The sequence below is a fragment of the Pezoporus flaviventris genome, unplaced genomic scaffold, assembly GCF_033815535.1.
Source record: "Pezoporus flaviventris isolate CSIRO_AGI_PZ_B2104156 unplaced genomic scaffold, CSIRO_AGI_Pfla_v1 ptg000097l, whole genome shotgun sequence".
Lineage (NCBI taxonomy): Eukaryota > Metazoa > Chordata > Aves > Psittaciformes > Psittacidae > Pezoporus > Pezoporus flaviventris.
In genome coordinates, this window is record NW_026892645.1 from 7,096,605 (window position 1) to 7,118,461 (window position 21,857).

Here is a 21,857-nt window from a genome sequence, read left to right on the forward strand (position 1 = left end):
CACAATAAAGAACTGATGTGGGTGTTGTAAGGCACAGTTTTCATCCTGGATTCTGCACTGGTATTTTGGGACAAGTCACCCCATCTCTCCGTGCCTCAGTTTCCCTATGTGTAAAAAGAGGAGAACCTATCTGCTTTATAAATCCCTCTGACAGCAGCAGCTAGGAGGCACCCAATAAGAATGAACAGGGGTTGTGAGCATTATTGCTGCCACTCAGGCACTGGGTTTCCTCTGTTCATTCCCTGTCACCTTCACTCTTGGTGCCTGTGTTGTCACTGGTTTCACATCCCACACTTGGAGCCTTTTGTCTTGTGCTTTGCAGCCTGGTAGAAATTTCCCTTCGGGCAGTCCTGCCATGGGCTTATGAACTCATTTAAAGCTGAACTCTAGTTCTTTTATACTTCTTCCCCACCCTGTCTAATCTCCTTTTATTCTTGCTTTATGTGCTCATCCATGTGCTTCGTGAGCAGCTTGTTTTCCTATTCGGCACTGTGCTTTGACTCTTGTGAAAGGCACTATATTAGATCTCTAATAAAGTGTGTGTAAGTTATTCATGTCACACTCTGCACCAGGGAGCATAGTCCATTATGCAAATGGTCAGTGCAAGCTTCCTATAAACCACATATACTCAAAGGGCACGGTCTTTATATTGCCATCAGCCAGCGCAGACATGTGAAAGGAATAGGAAGGATATGGAAAGGAAGTTCTTTCTATCAAGTTCATGCAATTTGTTCCTTTCAACACGAAAACATCCTCAGGAAGCAAAGCAATGGTTTTCTACCTCCAGGTTAATACTGTCCCTGCTGGCCTAAACTCAGTGAAACTCCTTTTCACCAAGTCCACTGGATTTAGGAGGTTTTAGCACAAAATGTGTCAGCCCCAGTGTTGTGATGAACTTCAGCTGGGGATTCAATACCTGCAAGGGCAAACTGTGCCCTTGATTTCAGTGCTGCAGTCATCCAGGCTGTGTGGTGTAGAACAAGGTCAGAGGAGCCCACTGGTGTTATCCTCCTCTGACAGCCAGGTAGCCCTAACCTGCTACTGCAGCTGCAATGGAGTGGTCCAGATATTGCATAGATCCGCCTTTAGCTATCCTTCAGTGCAGGTTCAGCTGCACAGTTCTTAATATCCACAGTAGCCTCCAAACCATCTCCTCCAGTCAGGAAAGAGAGCTACATCATGGAATTGATGGAATCGCTCAAACCAGCTCACGTTTAGTGTGATGCACACCCACAACAAATCCTTCCGAAATGGCCCGTGATTAGACACATAAAGTGATTGTCCACTGATGAGTTCCAAATAATGGACACGTTGAGAAAATGACAATCTGCTGGCAGATAGTTTGCAAACAGAAAGAGAGATTGAATTCGTCAGCTAAATGATTCATTCTGGCTTCCTCCGGGTTGTTCATGGCTAAAACAACCCATGCATGGCTCCAGCAGGCAGTTTTGTGAGCTTTGCCGTTTCTTCCTGTGATTGTCATGCATATAATATCTTATTACATTGGATATTAATGGCAGTGTTGTGCTCAGGTATTGAAAATCCATATGGCCTGTATAATATTTACAGTATGACACAGTAATAAGTCACAGCGACAGCCTGCTGCCATGCACTCCTAGCGCTCCGCTCCCAGCGGAAGCAGAGATGTACCACGATGTTTGTTGGGATAGAGATGAGCCTGGCTTTTAATTAGTTGGATCTGTGGCTTGAAGTGGGGGGAGCTGTGGAGGGTGGGTGTTGCTTTGCATATGTTACCGTGGCATGAAGACTGATAGCAGAGGAATAGTTCAAGTGCAGCTTGAAGGCTGTTGGGTTTCTTTTGCTTCGCTGCTTGCTGACAAAGCAGATGGGGAACACCATGAAAACATCTTGCTCTTTGCGGAAGGACCTCCCTGTTTCGTGGGGGTCTGCATGTGGTAGGGAAGGAGTGCTTCTTTCTGCACTGCACTGGATGTGGGAGCATCACTGAGAAGCTGAAATGGTTTCAGGAAAGGAGGAGCACTGGGCTATGACCCTGGAAGCTCTCAGGAACTATGGAGACCAAGCAGGAGCAAGGGCACAGAGAGGAGTGTAGCAGGCAGGCTGCAGATGGTTGTCAGTGGCATCTTGGTAATACACCTGCCAAGCAAGGGGCAGAGTGTGAAGTTTATGCTGTCAAGGATGGGGATAAGATGAGGATGCTCAGTGAGAGTTTGAGCAATGGTCTAGATCTGAGAAGGGAGTAAAAAAAAAAACCCAAACCCTGAGATTTACATGCAGCTTGGTGTTGTTGTGTGTGGCCTGGGAGGGGAAGGAAAAGGGGGAGGTCAGGTATGACTGACGGGGGCCAGACCTCAGCAATGGGAAGGAAATTGCTATTGTGAATAGGAGGCAGAGATTGGAGGCTACAGAGACAGTCTCTTGGGGGGGGGAAGGTCAGGAATACAGAGCAACAAGACAAGCACGGCTAAAGCTTCAGCTCCTGGGGAGGCAAAATGAGCAGTGTGACTGAGCCCTGGTGACCCCACACGTGCTATGTGAGGTCCCTGCAGCCCCAGTTTTAAAAGCCATGGGAAGCAGTCCCCACACCTCTGTGCCTCAAAGCTGTGTTTATCCTTTCCTCCCTGCAATCTGCATCTCGGCAAGTCAGCCCTGCCCCATGGAGCCTGCAAAGATGCTGAGTTCCACCGTGCTGGCCAGGGGCTGCAGCAATTCCTCACTTCCCCACTCTCCCTTTCAGATGCAGGTGGAATTTTGTGCCATGGGGGATAGAAACCTGCTAGCATCTGTCACCGAGGCTTTGCTCTCATTTCCAGGCAGATTTCTTCTAACTATGAGAACTTATCAACCTGGAAAATCTTCCCAGAGACCATTTCTTGGGGGATGGAGTGGAAATGGGATCTCCTCCTTCAGGATGTGATGGCCTTTTCCTGGGGACAGTTTAATCTCTCAGAGGCAGATGAATATGAGGCTCAGTAACTTGGTACAAGCAGGAGGTGAGGGGAGATGGAGAGAATTTCAATAAAGCAGCTGAACAAAGAATCTGGAGCTGCTGTAGAGTCCTGTCAGAGTCCCTGCTTGATGAACCTGGGGTGGAGATCACCCAGGGTAGGTGGCAAAGCATTGCCTCAAGGGTCAAAGCTGCTTTATAATAGAGCAGCTGGTTTAGTTCCCCCATTTTTCTTGCTTCTCAGTTACTCTGCCCCTCACAGCTCTCAGGCACTGTACTCTTGCTTTCTCCTCCTATGTGTTCTCACTCTTGTACAGGCTTTCCCTTTCCTTGGCAAGAGGTTGCCTGGGACCTGAGCTATTGTGAAGGGTTTCTGCTGGTTGTCAGCAAAGGAGGGGATTTCATCTGGGCTGCATAAGACAAAGACACTGGATAAGGGGAAGCAGACCCCTGACTTCTGCTTTTATTACAGTCATCTCTGGGCAACAAACAGTGCACCAGGCACTGAGAAACAACTGAAAGGGCGTATGTATGAGAGGACACACACTGCTCACTGTTTCCTATGCTGTTACCCTGCAGAGCTGGTCCTCTCCTACTCGCTGTAGCACTTGAGGCAGCGAGATGTTCCACTGAGAACCCAAAGGTCACCAGGTGTATGTGTTACGGAAGCATCATTTTGCGATGTCTAACCCAAAATCCCTCTGCAGAGACACTCTCTGTAGCCTCCCCCAGCAGAGTTGGGCCCTGAAAGTTGTTTTTATTCTAGTAGAGATGTCACGTCTGACAGTTGCTGTCACCCTGTGATTAGACCAACAATCAGCCCTAGCTTCTTTTGATAGAATATGAGCCCTGACTGATTAACAAAGTGGCCTTTGGCCTCAGGTTAATAACAGATTTCACAGCACTGCTATGGAGTGATTATTATTTAACAAGGACTTAGTGGAAGTTTGATATTCTCCTACAGGCTTCTGTCCATCCGAATGCAGAATTGGAAAGTAACAATTACGGACATGAACACCAGCCCAACTGGAGGTCTCCTGGTCCCAAGGCATCAGTATTCTTGGTGCATCTGTCACATCTCTGTATTAGATGGACTAATGTATTGGGTTTGCTTCTTTTTATGACACCTCAGTGTATTCATCAGCCAAAGTATGAAGTTGCCTCAGTCCATCAGTTATTTGAGTTATCAAGTTATCTTGTGTATTACTTTCCTCCATCTGTCAGTCGTCTCACTAATGTCAGCCAGTGAAGTCCCTTGGTAGGTCTGTCTTGCAGGTGTATCTCATTCCCTTTTGATTGTCATGACTTCTGATTGTCATGGAGATATCAATCTCCAAAGCATAATCTTCTCTCTTTTCTTACTTATCCAGGTTAATCAGTTTTCCTGGTGGGTCTTTTGCCTTGGTGGCAAAAGTGGTGTAGAATTATCATGTGAAAGGTGCTGTGCTATGAACTGAGATCAGCTGCACATCACTGCCTGCAGCCCACGTACCCCATTTCGGGAACTGCAGATCTGAGCTGTTTCTGCCTCACTGAAACACCTCAGCGCCTTGGGTTTTAGTACAGCAATCTCACATTAATCCAGCTTGCTACAGAAGTGCTATTACTGTTGTGTCTCAGCGGGTCACCTGTGAATAGTCACTCTAAGGGCCAGATGGGTAAACTGATAGATGCGCGACTCTGTTCAAAACCATATGGTTTGAATGACTTTGATGTCCAAGAGACATATTCAGGGTGATGTATTGGATTAGGAGCTTAACTATAACTGAAAGTTAATGGACTTAGTTTCCTAAGTCTTACATATTGCAGCACTTTGCAGAGCAATGCCTAAGTGTTGCACTTCAGGAGTTTACCAGGAGGCAGCAGGAAGCTTGCAGTGAAACAGGGAACTGAACTTGGGTCTCCTAGTTCCCAGTCCAGCTTCCTTTCCTGAGCCATCCTTTCTTCCCTGATAAAAAGAGGGAAACGATGCCTATTTCACCAGTTGTGGATATCTCAGAATCCAAACCCAAAGGGTAGAAAATGGTCCTGCTGAAACCCAAAGAGGAGAAAATGGTCCTGCTGATGCCAGTAGAGAAGGTATGGCAATTTCTTCTCCTACATGTTGAAAGGACCTCACTGAATGTGCTCCTTTACCTACAGACCTCTTCAGCTCAGCAAATGTTTTTGCCAATTAAAGGGTTTCCTGCTGCTGTGGTTGATCCACACGAATGGAAATAGAGGGGAGGGTGGAGGAAGGAATCATTAAATCAGCAGAACAAAGGCATGAGGGCAAGTTAAAAGACCTGATCTGAATAAAGGAAGCTCCTCAAAATATCAGCTTCTTTGTCCTGCCTGTCCTTCATCCATCCAATTCTCCTGAATGCTGTAGAGAGGCTTTGTCATTCTCAATGACATGGCAGGAGGAGCCAGTCCTTCAGCACGCTGCCTAAAATAGCAACAGACAAGAGACAAAGTGCTCAGAGGTTCAGCTCAGTCTATGAATGCTCAGAATTTCAGGGCCAGATCTGGATTATTCAGTCCTTACAATAAGATTCCTCATCACAGATACTTGATGCTTTGTAGATGGAGCTATGAAGATGGCCTCATTCATGGCTGCCCCTCTCTCAGTCATTATCTATATAAGTTAAGGTAATGTGTGTTAGACAGGTGAAGTACCAATACCATGGTAGTATTGCAACTCAAAATTGGGCTCAAATTCCTGGGATTTAGCAACCGATATACCCCTAATGGAATTGAGATCCATTTTTCCCTCATCTCCAAAATTCCTCATCCTTTAGACAGTCACTCCAGTATCCGTACTTCTTTCCAGGTTCTTGTGCAAGGTTTATCACCACAGCATTTGAGCAGCTTCCAGTGTATAAGTGACTTAGCAGCATGTGAGTGCTGAGGTTATTGCAGCTCTACATTTATATTATCAGAATTTCCCTTACTACTGCCTTTTTCTTCCATCCTTTCCTATTTATCTAGTAATTCACCTCTTGGGTCTGAGAGATATGACCTGTGAGAGGATTCCAGGCTGAAATGCCAGTTCAGGAGCTATGATTGAGTTAGTCTCCCATAACTATTAATATCGCACCTCCAAAACTTGTGTATAGGACATTGCAACATGCCCTTACTTGCATTGTCAGCAGCTTGCAATACTGCTACAGGACTTTCCGTCCTCACGAAACAGTTGCACCAAGAGACCTTTATATTCCTTGTTAGTATTTACAGTGGTCTCCTTCTGCAAGAGAAAGCAACCTTAAGCAATGCAATCACATCGCTCCCATAGACCTTCTCCACTCTATCGTCCAGTACATGCTTTTGTGTATATAAAGCATGGATCGTGGGTGTGTGGATAGAATAAAATGAGCCTGCTGAAGTCTCTGTGTTTCAGACAAATAGAGCAGACCATGGAAAACAATGTCTTTGTGCTATGCTCCTGCAAACATATGTTGTGTTTGTGACCCCAGCGTATTGCTCACAACAGTGAGATGGAATTACTTTTTCAGTCCAGTGGAAGATAGAGAGTTTCAAATCCCACAGAAGCTTCCAGCTGTGTCTTCTGCTGGGGTTTGGGTGCCTTTGCCAATTCAGGAGCAGAGCTTAGTAGGTAGCTGGCTTGTAATTAATCACTCCTTGCTGAACAACACAAGGGTTAAAGGGACCTTGCTGTGGACGGAGGCTGTGTGTGCATAAGCCTTTTCAAAGTCCCTGAGCATTCATCATCGTTCCTGTCTCCCAGCTAATGAGCAGCTAAAGTGATTTTCTATTGCTTGTAATTCAGCAAAATTGTTCTAACTGTTCGAGGAGCCAAAATTGACAGGCTAATGCGGCCGCTGCCTGAGTGTCTCAATGGCTCATCGAAGGGTGAGCTGATTGCTGCCTCGGTGATCAGCCGAGGTGCTTCAGACCACATCATTTCTGTAATACATCAACAATCTGAAAGCTGAAAACAAAGGCCAGAGGAGAGCAATCATAGGTCAGTGATGAATACTAAAGAGTACAAGGAAGAAAGAAGTATTGTCTTATTCCCTGGTCTTATTTCTCTCTCTGTGTCTCTTTGCTTTCAGTCTCCAGGCAGGGTACTGATAGTTCTGGACCTTTCCTTACTTAAGCAGACTAAGTTAAGGTGGAATGGAGGATGATGTGGGCTGGTTGGGTTTGTTGTTGCCCTAGTAGGTTTGTTGTTGGACCTTGGAAGACTGGAAGGTGGAAAGAGCAGCCACTGAGTACAGGATACATCAGCCTGAGACACGTCCTCCGTATATTAGAGCTGGTGTTTGCTGCTCACTCCCCTTCTCATGATCCATGTTTCAGGATTTGGTTTTAGGATTTTGAGGTTTTAGACTGTGCTTTGGGTTGAATTTCTGTTGTTATTTTTCCTCCAATGACAGGAATTAGAGAGTTATTTGAAAACAAACCAGAGCACAGTTGGAAAGGCACAGCAGTGAGAATGCCTGGTTTCCCATACTGTGTATATTGGTCTCTATGATGTCCAAAGTGCTGTGAGCTGAAGACTTGTAGTTTAGAGCTGCAGAGCAGCTCTGCTGTATGTGAATTCTCTGTTGACCTCCTATTGTAGATACTCTTCAAGTCATGGCATAAGGTCTCTGCCTTCTAATCAGCCACCTAACTCCACAGAATCTACAGTAGTTCAGTGTGGTTTAAAGTGCTTTATTTTCTGGCTTAAAAATGGCCAACATGTTCCAACCTTATTGTTTTTAGGAGGTGAACACACAGAGTGACTACATGACCCTCATTTCTTTGGGGAAAAAGACTAAAAAAGCCCCATAATCAAGCTCTCAGCTGTAGGAGCTGAGATCTCAGAGAACTCCCTGAATGGCTGGACTCAAGAGAGAAAAAAAGCACTGGGAAAAACAAGGGTATAGAGAAGTCTAACTGAAGCTTTTAGCATTCTGGACCTAACTCCTTCCTTTTCGTGCTCAGGACATCAGTAAGCATGCAAACCCGATTTTTGCCCAGGTGCTCCACTGCAAACTCAGTGACCAGGAGATGCCTTTTCATCCGCCTCCTTGCAGACATCTGTGTCTCTCCTGGAAGTTAGTGTGTCTGCCAGTGTGGCTTTCAGGATCACCGGAACTCAAAAGCTTTCTCGCATCATCAAGCGCAGACCCCAGGGAAGTCATTTTCACGTGGTGCTTATGCACTCGGGCCTCTATATCTGAGCTGGACAGCTTGAAACCTTGAAATACTATGGCAATTCTTCTCTGTCCAGTCTGGTCTCCCATCATTGTTAAGCTCAACTACAGATGAAATTTGAAGGGATTTATCCAGCTACTCTCATCAAAGGCAGCCACTAAAGAGAGCTCTGAATATTTACCCCATGCTGGGTTTATTTATTCCCCAAAACATTTCTTTGGAGTACAAATTAGGTTTTGAACCTAATTCTCAGTGTGGGCTTTGTTTGGTGTGTAAAACCTGAGCTTGTGTGGGCTGACCAGGGGACTGTCTTAGCAACTGCTGCTTTGTCCTCAATAGAAGGTATAATTACCCTAATTTATTCTGAAAGAATGATGGCTCTGCCTTCAAACCTTAGAGATAATCAAGAGACAAACCTAATGCTTTTTCAAATCGGAAGTTCTGGATTCAATTTTTTACCATTGCGACCCAGGAGCATGCATCAAACTGTGACTTACAGTGGGTAAAAATAGCCAGGGACATATAGGATCAGGTTCCCTGTCACAGGACCATGAATAACTCGTGCTATGCTGACATTCGGGATCTTTAGATACCATACGGTTGGTCTGCACAAACATCATATAAAACACTGTAGCATAGGTGGGATCTGAATCTGTATTTTCTGAAGCCCAGGAGAAGGTGTTGCCTGTTGAATTGCATAAATAGCATCACTAATTGCTTTTCTGAGACTTGTTTACATTGGTCGTGATTTTAGTGATGGTTGGGGGCACTCAGAGGAGGTTTCTTGAAGGACTTACTTATGTGCTAATCTTTCTCGGCTTTTAATGTGGAGGATCACATATCTAGAAGCTAGAGGAGAAGATGGGTAGCTGTTGAATTACTGATTTAAGGTACCTGCCTTGCTTTATTGATTACTGAAAGAACCAAAAGATTTTACTTAGCCTAAAGCTAAGAAAAAAGCTAAGAAGCAAAGCTGCCAACATCTTCCTTATTTATTCACAGAATAAAGCCCTCTCATGCTAATTGTCCACATCTCCATCTTCTTCAGAAGGCTTGCCTTTCATATTGCTTGATTTTATATCGTTGGATGCTTAGGATGTTTCTAACCAGAGAAAAAAGCAGAAAAAGACAGAAAGCACAATCTGAAAAGGAGACTTAAATAGAAAAGATGCTTAGATTTAAAGTATTGTCTCCATATTCAATAGCGACACATTAAATCACTGAAGTTTCAATAACTCGTACAGTATCTCCATGGAGATGTGCACCATATGGAGTTAATTAGTAGAACAACAGAACAATCAATTAGTTCCTTAATAAGTTTTACTAAGAAATGATAACAAACACAAACAATTTATTCAAACAAATGCCTGGACCACAATGATAGTTTAATGGCCTCTGTGAAACTGGCTCCATGCTGAGCCCCTTACTGGTACTTTGATTGATTCTGAAGATATTGAGGGTAAATGTTAGCTTTGGTCCAGCCAAAATGTTTTATCAGGATGATCAATTATTTACAGTATTAGAAGACAGAGAGGAGATTGCTGAGAGGTTTTAATTTAAAAAATGATAATAAAAAAGAGGGGAAAGAAAACCTTAAATAAGAAGATTCCATCAAGACAGTATTTAAACTGGTAGCAATATGTGGTGAGTAAGACAATAGGGATTTGCCCTGCATGCCACATTTAATCCTAGAAATAAATTGGTTTTCTGTATCATATCAAGATTGGTATTTTTGGTATATACATTGGGTAAGAGAATCAGGCATGCACAGGTCATCCATTAACTTGGACATATTCAAAGCGAAGTGATGCTGGGAAGTGGAATCTTGGCAATTAAGTAGTGTAAGTCAGAATGAGCAAAGGGAGTTGGCTGTGGGGTTTTATGTTGATCTGTATCACAGGTATTTGTGTGAGGCTTTTCCTGCATGAAAGGAGGCATCTCTACATGGCACACCTGACTTCTACTGATATCAAGAAGGACTCAAGAGCTCTGGAGAATGCATTACCCATGCCACCAAGGAAAGTTGATATCAAAATTAGCTCCTTTGCTGCACTCAGGGGCTGTGATTAATTGCTTGTTAGCAAGATGTTCAAAGTACCACGATTTATGAGAGTTTGATCAGGCAGATTATGGAATATAACATTTCAATAAATTCATAGTTACTATAGATATATGTTACAATGATAAATAGGTCAAGCTACTATAGACATTTTAGATCCAATAAAGTTATTTTTAGAATGTGTTTATGTGATGGACTAACCTATTATTTACCCAGCTGCATTTTTATGAACTAATCCTTTCCTTTAAAAAACAAGCCCAGACTTCAGGATGGTGTTTTATTGCTACCATCTTCCCCATAATTCTTCTTTCTCCAATAAATAGATCTCTCTTTTGTGGAAACAAATAAAAAAGAATCCTCTCTTAGCAACTTTGGAGGCTGCTCAGGCCTTGCAGCCAGAGGCTGTGTGGGAATGATGCTCAGGATGCAGATTGTGAGCGGTCATACCCAGAGGGGACACATCTGGCAATGCTCTTTGGGGAAGCTCATCCACTGAACAGTCTCTCCCAGCTGGGACATCTACAGCGGGGAATCAGGTAATGAAAACTGCTGGCAGAGAGAAATGCAAACTCTTGTGTAAGTCATCAAAGCCACTGTCAATCTGTAGTCTTCATTTCTTTGACCAGTGGGGTGCGTGTGTATATTTGTGTCTGTTTCTGAGGCTTCCTGTTAAATCAGAGCAAAATGGAGACTGCTTCTCTTCATGCCCTTGCTTTAGTAGCATCTTTTACCTGTCAAGCTGGCTGTGGGTTTCCAAGGCAGCCTTTGTTTCAGGAAACAGGTTCAGGACTGCAGTGAGTAGGTGGCACAACCAGCTCTGCTTCTGGTGCAGTGGCTGTCACCTCAGTCCCTGAAGAGGGAAGTTTGAGAAAAAACCTAACACAGTCTTTACAAGTTCCAGTACCTGTGGATTCTCTACAGCACCTTCACTTTGCTTTGCTCTTTTTCTTTGGAGACCATATTAAATAGCTGTCCCAATCTTGTGGATATGGTTTATTATTTCACTAAGGAAAAGGACCAAAATGTCCCTTTCATGTCTGTGTAAACTAAGTCTTCCTCTTGGCTTGTTCCTGCAGGTCACTGTGAGGTGTTTCAGTAACACAGCCCCCATCATCAGCACCCCAGCAGCCTCCACTTGGTGGCTGAGTAGCTGAGGATAAATCTCTGCTTGCAGCCAGGCTGCTGGTTAGAATGTAAATGTCTAAACTTTGGAGAAGTGACCTCTGTTAAGTGGTTTAATGCCGTGTGTTGCCAGGAGCTCATGAATTCTGTATTACAGCAAGTAGTTCCATGAGATTGCAACTATCTTCCTAATAATACAACCTCAACATATTTATCACAATAACTCAGACATAGAGAAAGTATAAATATCTTTGATATGGGGAAATGAACTGGCTGCCTATAGGCATCCTCTTTGCTTTATTGATTTAACCCTTTACGGGCGTCTGTCAGCGACTGCTGCAAAGAAACAGATTCAAAAGGATTAAATGATGATGCTGGGTGTCTGCACAACACAATTCGGCCTGATTCGGTGTTTTACAGATGTTACCAGCAGACCCACAGGTTGGAGATGTGAAGGTTTGCTTTACAGCCTGCTGAAATGAAGCAATCTCTGCATTTGGGGTAGAGAAAAACTAGGTTTCTTTTACTGTGCAGTATATTTAGGAGATGGAGTGAAGAAGAGTGCGTCCAGCTGAGGCACCCTAGATAATGTCAGGGAGGCAGGATGCTGGTCCTGTTCCTTGGTTGAGGCCATCAGGCACAGCACAGTGCTTGGGGTTGCCTCGTGCTTTCTGACCCTGTGTGCAGGATCCTGCTGGCCAGATGATCTCAGATGGGTTGTAACTGGTATAAGGTGCCAAAAGCAGAGAATGACAACAGTGGTGTTCTGAGAGTGCAGTAATGTGTATTGGGTGACTGCTTTTCCTATATAATACATGAGCCTGGATCAATCTGGTACCAAGGAGTTGTTACCAATGACCTTGGTTTAAACTCCACCCCACTGCTCCCCATGACATCAAGCTCTTTTTCTGTTATGCTGGAGGATAAGAGATCCAACTGACACTTGCTAAACATAACCCCCATTCCCTGTATCTCAGATCTCTCCTGTGATCAGATGATGGCTGTATGCTAGCACTAACCCTGTCTGACTTACGTTATAGTTTTCTGATGTGATCAGAGACTAGAGTGGTACAAGATAGATTGTAAAGCACATGGATATGGTCAGGTAGAGCTGATTTCCTAAGGGATTTAGGATAGGGAAAATTAGAAGTTCTTATGCAGTAGCTAAAATCTTTTGTGTGTGATCAGGTCTATGTGATAAAGTGACTCATGTTCTGGAGTGATAAAAGCCTAATTTCATGGGCCATCCACACTGCTTTTCTTGAGACAGATAATGTTCTTACAACACACATTTCCCATCTTCTTTCCTGATAAAGATCTCCTTTCACTTCTTTTTAAAATGAAGTAAAACTTAGGAGTTGCTGAAGAAGTAGCACTTTTTATGGTCACTTTACCCCCCCCCCCCAAAAAAGTCTTTCAGTATTTCAAGCAGCAACAAACTTCGGAAAACAAGAAAAAAGGGTTTTGAGGTTCTTTTCATTTGATATATAGACTGAATACAGACAGGAGAAGGTCAGGGATGCAGCAGCTGAGACAAAAGGGGAGGAGGAAATATAAGGGCTGCTTTTTATGGTTTTTATGATACTACTTAGACCCAATAAAATGCTTCCATTTCAGATACAAACCACTTTAGATGGGTCCAGAAACAAATATGCCAAGACTATTGAAATGTGGGCTGAGTCGCATTTCTCACTGTAGTTTCACTCTATGATGGGTGCACAGACCCTTCCTCCTGTTTGGGGGAATCACTCTTTCAGTTAGCAGACGTACTTGATGCAGGGATTTAACTCTTATGTATTTACTTGTAGCAGGAGGATGTTTTCAGCTGTGAAATCCCCATGAAATTGAGATTTCACTGCATGTTGAACTTCACACCCTCTGGATAACCAGGGTCCCGTTTCAGTGGTGCGATGTGCAGCTGCAGGCAGCTGGATCTTCAGCTGGAGTGTGTGCTCAGCATGCTTAGGGCAACAATCCTGCTAGATACTAAGCACTACCCTACTTCTGGAGGATGTGAGCAGCGCTCGTTGTACCTTTATCTCTGCTCACTGAGTGTGGAGGGATGCTTCAAAGCAAGAAAGAAAAACTCTGTGTACATGCTAACCTCTAAAAGGAGCAAAATCTGCTGACAGAGAAACGGGCCCCATAATCAGACCTACGTGTATCATTTTAGTATGACTTTTATTAACCTTTGTCATCTCCATCCAAACGGATTCAAGGTGTTTTCGGACTTTACAGCGGTCACTGCAGTGTTGCCCTAGGGAGATGAGAAGGGGCAATGCCAGCAGGAACCTACTGAGCCAAAAGGAAGATTAAATATCTTTCTTTTGCCAGTTTTTGCACAGCCTGCCCACTGATGTACATTTGCTCAGCCACCCTTTTCAAGGCAAACGTTGGCTCAGGACATTGCAGCTACGTTACAAAGGGAAAGCGCTCCCTGATAGAGATGTAACTGTCTCTAATTAAAGTGCCTGGTAGGGGATCCCAAATCCACCTGACCTCACCACCACCTTGTTCCTGCAAGTGGGAACCTCCGAGGCTCAGAACTGGTCTCTCCCTTACCTATGTTTTAATTTGTCTTCCCAAGGCTCTCAGGCTGATGAAACCTCAATTATCTGATACTCAAAGCTAAGCAAACCGAGACAGCTGTCTGAGGCCACAACTGCTTTTGCCCATTTAGATCAGACACTTTCCCTCTAATCTTTTCCAATTTCTCTAACATGCACTTCATTTTTTAATGCCCCACTCTCTTCCCCCCACCCCACCCCGAGCTGCAATCTTCTACACCACTGACAACAAAAATCCTTTTACTCTCTCTGGTCCATGCTGTTTTCCCAGCCCAGGGACATGTACAAAAATAAGCAGCCCCACTGAAGCCTGCTCTCTCTTTGCATAAATACAGTGGTTATGGAAAGGTGTTCATTCTATTTTCCACAACCTGTCATGTTGACTTTCTAATGAACCGGTTACTCGGCTCTGGGAAGCAGATGGAAACCTCTTCTGACAGCCCCTGTCAAAGAAATAGGCAGGAAGAAGGAGAAAAGAATTGCTGGGTATGAACTCCTAGTGCTTACATGGACAGTGGCAGGGACTGAGGAAAGATGTAGGTTTTGAACAGGATTTAAAGGCTTCATCAATCATAACAGTGATGGAAATGCAGCCATCAAATAAAAATAAAAGGATACATAACTGATTTTACACCATGAATTGATTTCCTCCCTGGTGAAAGCAATGCAAAGGTGGTGTTTTGGAAACAGAATCAAGAAGCAGGTAATCAGTCTATTTACATACTCCAAGCCAAAGGGAATATAAAAACCCAGAGGAAACAGCAGAAATGAGCATTAGTAAAACTGATCTAATCTCTGGTGTTATTAGTTGCTCAAGCCAGGCTGTATGATAGATATACATATATATTGCTTCTCTCCTCTTTCAGCCATGGCTTCATATAACATCTGTCATCTCGCTCGTCCCCAGTGACAGAGCCAGCCCTACTGAGCATGTCCTGCAGATTCAGCTCCTCAGGATCCTCTTTGCAGAGCAGTACAGGTATTTGCTCCATGAATAGGGCAGGGTGTTAACAGTGAATTGCCCTTGCAGGGTGGGCAGCTATTCAGCCCTGGCACAGACTGAATGTGTGTTGGTATTCTGCAGAAGCTCACTGTACATCAGTATAAGAGACTAGGTGGGCTATGAGGTTATAAAGACTAAATTCAAGAGTTCAATTTAGTTCCCTATGGAATTGAGATGTCTGTGATGCAATGTCCAGGCGCCTATCAGACATCACTAAAACTTCAAGCAGAATGGTCAAGCTCTCAAAACATCCAAATTCCTGTGGATTTCCTGAAAACAGATGGATGAAGGAGAGGAGGAGCCCTAGCAATAGACCCAGGCTGCAGCACTAGCTCAGCCCTTATTAGGCATCAGAAATCCTAAAAGACCATTGAGTCCTGAGACATAAATCCTTCAATGGCCCAGCTACATTGGTTCTGCTGCTCAGGGAGCTGCTTCCTTAATCTGACATTGTTTCTAGAATTGAACACCCTTAGGAGAGCTTCCAGGCAGGTTCATTCATGTTAAAGACACTTTCTTTTCCCCCCAGATCATATAGTCAGAGCTTAAATCCCTTGAAAATAAAAGATGATGATATTTGATATGGTAATCCTAATGTTAAGAGGCAGAGGCAGCCCCAGCCTTCCTGATGACAATCAACAGCCTCAAACCGAGATGCTGACCAGCATTAAGCTCTGTACAACAGCCAGATGATTGTCTTGTGTAATTTTGTTGAGGACCACAAACAACAGGAGGAATCCATAAAGGGGTGGATGTGTACATCTCCTACTGCCATAGGAGCTGCTTTATCGTGGTTGGTTCCAGGACCTCTCTTCAGTTATCATAAATTCAAGGTCAAAGATCAGCACATACTCAGATGCTATCAGGCCACCATGATGAAGGCAATCCAACACCTATAGCCAGCATCCTGCCAAGGTTTATATAGCTAGCATCATCCCTCTCTGTCTTTGACTTTCCAAGTGAATAATCAATAACTGTTTATGGCTGAAGGCAGCCTTGAAATTCATGGCTAGACCCAGAGGATGACACTTTACCCTTTTCCCACCACGCCTGTTAGTTACACATGCAAATCAATTGCCAGCATGAGATGACGGGATTTATTGTTATAGAAGTATGAGGGAAGAAGGTTCAACTACGGTTGACAGAAGGCCACATAGGAGGATTTTATCAACTGGAAAACAGGCTCATGGATGGAGGAGTCCTATGCCTAAGTCTGGTTCCCACACAGGTGCCTTCTGAGCCTAAAATAGCTTTCTGTGTGCTGTGCTTACAGGCTACTTCACTACAGTGGGTTGCTGTGCTCCTGCTGGTACTGCAGTTCCTTGCATGTAGCACTAAGGCTTGTGTTTGGCAGTGAGGGGAGGAGAGAGGCATACGAAACCCTAGGAAAACCTTTGCTACATGCTTACTGACCTATTCCATGCATTATTTCCCTGTGAATTGTGAGACCCCCCCTGGAGAGTCCTCCATGTAGGCTCCAGTGGGGGGAATCCTGAGAAAGCACTGGTGGACTGGGAGTATATTGCACCAACACTAGTGATTGCTACAATGAGCAATGACATGGGTGAACTCGAGATTTATCCCATGTTTCCATCAGCCAACTCAAGTTAACTAGCTCCAGCATGCCAAAGAAAAGAGACTTTTGGCACAAGCTGAGCTGTGACTAGGGGCCACATCTAGGTGGCACAAGTTGACTTGTATGTTGAAAGGGATGTGTGGTTAGCTTGGGGTGCATGTCCATCCCAGCAGGATGTGGGGTGCTTGTTTCTGTGGGTGGCAGTTGACTCAATAGCTGGCACAGATGTTTGGAGTTACTGTGCATATCTCAGTGAAAGGGGCTGAGACAGAGAAGGCTGCTCTAGGATGGAGGTAGACTGAGCAGTGATGGGTAAAGCTGGATGGAGCTTTGAGCAAGCTGCTCTAGTGGAAGGTATCCCTGCCTGTGGCAGGGATTTGGAACTGGATGAGCTTTAAGGTCCCTTCCAACCCAAATCATTCTATGATTCTATGGGATATGGTAAAACTCTGTCTACTTTGACGCTCACCTTCTTACGCATCAAACAATGAGACAGCGAAGGAAAACTGTGCTTGGAATAAATATACCACTGATCCTAGGAGGGCTTCAAAGAAGCCTGAGAGCTGGGTGTCTGGATGCTGTAAATAAATCAGACTCGAACACCTAGCTGCCCCTAAGATACCTTTTGAAAGTACAAGCCAAAAGCCAGCACCCCCTTGAAGAAACTGGGAGGAGGATTAGAGGGGGCAGCTGGAGGAAGAGAGCCGCGGGAAGAAGGACTCTTTCCTTTGTAAGGAAAAAGCATCTGCCAGCGCTTTAATGCAGGCTGATGGGTTCTCCCGGGCTGTAAGGGAGCTGTTGCTGGTGTGCAGAGCTGGTGTGTACAGGCAAAAAGTGCTTTCAAATATTTTTTTAAAGAACCCTGAAGAGAAATGTGATTTTTTCAGTGAAACTCCTGAGAGTTTTTAAGCATGGATTTGTTTGGGTAAATTGTGAGTGAGTGCCCTCCCGTGAGCACAGGGGAATGGCTGTTTAATTGGCTTACACCTGGTGTTGATTATGATGCTGCTTTTGCTTTTTAGCTTTCCTAATTCCCTTCATTGTATCTCATTTTGAGCAGCTTCCCTGCTGCACCCTACGGTTTGGGTTTGGCACACCCGGTGTAAAGCATAAAGAGTGCTGGGAAAAATGATGCAAAGCTCTCGCCACCTTCGTGTTGTTCAGTGTTAAAAAGCCAAGGCACAAGTTGGGAAGTCCTAGGTTTGGTTGTGAGAGGGGCAGAATTTGCTCTATCTCAAGATGTATTTTTGAAGCAGGACTTCCCCTTCACTCACTATTAGGTTCTCAGTCATCTTTAAGTGAAAACAAACCATGTCCCTCATTGCTGCCTTTATTGGCAGGTAAATGCCTGGCACAGCTTGCTGTGCCCATGCATAAAGACTGAACTTTGCTGCATTATAGCCCTGTCCCAGCTACCGATTAACTGCCTTGCAGGCAACTGATTTGGCCTTGATGTGCCTCAGTCAAAAGGGGCAAGTCCCAAGCCATGGTCTGGACCAGTTGTACTGGTGTAAATGCAGAGGGTGCTTTTACTTTCCCAGCTCTCTGGGTGCTCACCTGAGAACCAAAACCCATCTCGTGTCTAAAATAAGAAGATCCAGTTCTGGAATCGCATTTATTTGGCTCCCAACTGCCACTGTATCAGCAGAGGCAGAAAGAATAGACTTACACTTGCTGTTGGCTAGGTGTGGATGGGAAAGGGGGTAAGAAATACTAGCAGCTTCTTCAGACATTGTAATTTCATTTTTGCCAGGACTGTAGAGTTAAAATAATTTGGCTTTGAATTTGAATAGAAACTGAAAAGCGGGAGAATTTGGGAAGGGGTGGTACCCATGCAAGGCATTAGCTGTTAAATTATAGGCTTGCTATGAAAAGCAGTTGTGTGTCTGTAGAAGTGTACTGAGAGAGCTTAGAGCCGGGAGGGGGTGTGGGCAGGGAAAGACGTTTGATTTAATACGCAGCTTTTGCTCAGTCCATTGGAGACCACTTTTGGTGCAAGAAAATAAGAACATTTCAAGGGCTGGATTCTGCATAATATTTCAGGATTAAGCAAACAAGGCAACAAAAGCCCCCAACCCAAGCCCAGTGCTCTGAGTACCCTTCTCATGGGCTGCTTTGTTATTTTCGAATCTGAAGCCTTCCTTTTCACACAGCTCCAATCTTGATTAAAAAGATGAAACATCTGGAAGCGCGTGTGTGTGTTTAGATAGAGATCCTCTGCACCGAGCCTATGTCTCCTCTGTGCTCATTAACAGGCTGCAGACTCTAAATGAGGGCTGTGGCTGGAGCTGAGATGTAGGGAAGAACCCACCTGGCGAGCAAGGCTTTACTATTTATTTTGCTTAAAGCCCTCAAAGTTTACTCAGCTGTTGAAACAACAAATCCCATTTCTTCAGCTGGAATGGTATAAAGAGAGAGGAATTAAAGGAAAGAAATAAAAGCAAGTGGAGGAAAGCAGGGAAGGAAAGAGAAGAAAATGAAAGGATTGCCTCAATCTGCTTTGCTGTTTGTTAGACAACACACAGAAGAATATCTCTTATGAGAGTCAAACAGAGCCTTGTGCCCTGGGGGCATCTCTTTAGCATCTCATCATGGGTCATTTATTGCAAGACATAGAATCATAGAATGGTTTGGATTGGAGAAGACCTTAAAATCATTCAGTTCCAACTCCCTGCCATAGGCAGAGATGCCTCACTCTAGACCATATAGCCCAAGACTGTGCAACATCATGTAGTGCTCACAATCGATCCCCTATCTGTATACATGGTGGATTTAGCCACCCTAATTCCAAGCTCACAGTTGGGATGCAACTGCTCTAAGTGTAATTTGCCATGGTAGGAGATAGAAATACTGTGGACACAGCAATTTGATAGACCTGTCACCTGCCAGCTCATCAAACAAACCTACCAATCAAACTGCTCACAGAGCAGCTCTGCTATCCTCTCCTCTGCTTCTTCTCACTCACCTGATCCTCCTGACCCAGTGCAGGTGGAAACTGATGCTTATTACTCCAGCCATTAACTTTTCTCTGTGTTGTGACTGTTCTCTTTTGCCTTACTCATTTTGTTTAGGTCTGAGAATAAGTTTTGTTCCAGCCTCGTAATAGCCTACAGCCACGAGCCAGGCAGCTGAGATTTTAGAGAGATAAAAAGACAAAGCAGAAGGAAATACGTGAAAAATCGCAATGACAAGGTTTCTGCTGGTAGCCTGTGATACAGAGAAATGAAGTCCCAGGCCAGCAGGCTTTGGCAGCTGAGAAAATGCTCATTGTCTATCTGGCAGACAGGCAGGCAGAGCGGATGGGTTGATGGGGGAATCGGGTACAGAAAACACTTGCAGGAGGCTGTACAATACAAGAAAATCTAAACTTCCAAGCAAGCACTCAAGTCAGTCTCCTGTGTTTTATAGCTGTGGGGCTTATACGCAGCTTTCTCTTCCTCTTTAACCTGGTGAGCCCTACAAACACAAATAGGGAAGGTTGCTTTCATCTAGTCTGGAAAATACACCGGTCCCAAAGGGTCTGACTTTGTCAGCTTGGTGGCAGAAAATGTTGATATCCCCATTCCTGTGAATTTGGAGGACCTGTAAGCTATGCACAGCCTTCCTTGGTGGAGTTGAGACTCCACCGTGCGCTCTGGTGCGGGCTGTGCTGTGCTGGGGCCAGCTCACAGGAGCATCTGTGTGTTTTCAGAACTTGTCTTCACACATCTCACAGCAACGCAATGCTCCGCCAGGCTCCAGCAGACTGAAGGTCAGCAGAGTTCCCTGTGGACAGCAGTGATAAAATCCTGCTCTTGCAGACAGGCAGTACCAGGGAAGATTGGGCTGGGGGATTAAAACCTCATTTCTGTTCCATCTCTTTTGGCAATCCCATTTCCCAGCTCACAAATCGCCTTTGTTCGCTGTTTGTCCCTGGCATGTGGCGTTATCCATACACAGATACCAGCAGCATATTGGCAGCCTCTGTCCTTCTCCCACATTTAGCCCTTTTAGATGTGCAGAAGAAAGAGCTGGATCACAGCTCATTTTAGGTGCACGTAAGCCTAGGGCTGGTCAAAAGAGGCCAATCAATACACTATTGCATTCAGATATATAACCTCCATCATAATGACAGCACTTTCCCCTCTTGCTGTATGGCCTAGAGGTGGAAATACTGCCTGTGAGCAGGAGTGAAGCTTTCTCCCCCTCTGGAATTTGTGCTTTTCATGGTGGTGGTCAGACAGAAGGATCAAAACCAGGCTTGTTGATGCAGATGAGAAATTAAACTGGTTTTAAGCTGACCCACAAACAGCTGTCTCCTAGGAGCTTGTCTAATAAACCTCCTATGCTAGATCTGAACCTGTGGTCAAGACAAAGGAGCCTCAACCCATTATCAAACCACTGAGCTCACAGCTCTTGATAAGCAATAAATCCCCCAATGGCAATTAGCCCAAACCTCTCTGTATTTCTCCTGTCCACAGGACCTAACCACATCTCTGTCTCCCCTCAGTTGCACGTGGTGTATTTTGGGCACCAGGAACTGTTTTTGAAGAGCAGTGATTGTGCACGGCTATAGTAAACACACTGCCACGTTGATGGCTTATTGAAGTCCCACCAGCACCCAATTATGCAAATCCAATTATCTGTTGAGGAGGCTTTGCTGAAACAGCTTGGACTTGTAACACTTTATTTTTTGTGGGAACAAGAGAATATAGTTGAAAAATGCCTTTTGAGTCTTAAGCATTAGGCTCCCAGAGCTGAATAGGGCCGGCTCACTTGCGTGTGGCTCTGGAAGGTGGGTTTATGTTCTTCAATGATAATACCTTTATCTCTTTGCCTTCACACCCAGGCTGAGTCTGGTGGGGAGCTGTTGATTCATCCCTTTTCAGCGTGGCACGTCTGAATGGGTGCAGGTGGGAGTAACAGACCCACTGCTGACAACAGACCTCAGCAGTGGCTCTGGGGTGGCTCTTTGGCACACATAACTTGCTCTGCTGCTGTCACTAGGATTTTGTAATATTGACAACGTCTTGCCACAGGTAAATTTATAGGGACCTTAAGTCATGCTGCTGGCTCATAGTGACAGCTAGATGTGCTGAGCTGTTTAATATGAAGCAAAGCAGTGAAGTCAAAGAGTATAGAGATGATTTTAATTGTTTAATAATAATAACAATAATGATAATAATAATAACAACAATAGTATCTTTATGAGAAAATTAAAGCTGTGCTGCTGCAAAATTCCTAGCCTACCCACATGCCATAGGGCTGAGGTGTGGAGCTGAGGAATGGACTTCTTCATGAGCATCTAAAGGAGCAAGGTACCCACATGCCTCTGAAAGCAAGTGAGATCTTCACCCCATACCTAACTAAAAGGCAGATGGAAGTGTGAGTGCACTTCCCCATGATACACCTGCACAGATACAAAACAGATCTCAGCCAAGCTCCTGTATTTGCTTCTTTGTGTTCATATCTCAAGC

At 44.5% G+C, this 21,857-nt stretch overlaps 1 long non-coding RNA gene across 2 annotated transcripts; it reads left to right on the top strand.

Moving 5' to 3' along the window:
* Nucleotides 1-681: 681 nt before the first annotated feature.
* LOC133281307 (uncharacterized) lies at nt 682-10,316 on the top strand. Of its 2 annotated transcripts, none has more exons than XR_009747458.1 (2): nt 682-872; nt 9,975-10,316. It is a non-coding gene; the product is annotated as an uncharacterized LOC133281307 (long non-coding RNA). The 2 variants fall into 2 exon arrangements; XR_009747459.1 differs by lacking the exon at nt 682-872 and adding an exon at nt 5,740-5,808.
* The last annotated feature ends 11,541 nt before the right edge of the window (nt 10,317-21,857 follow it).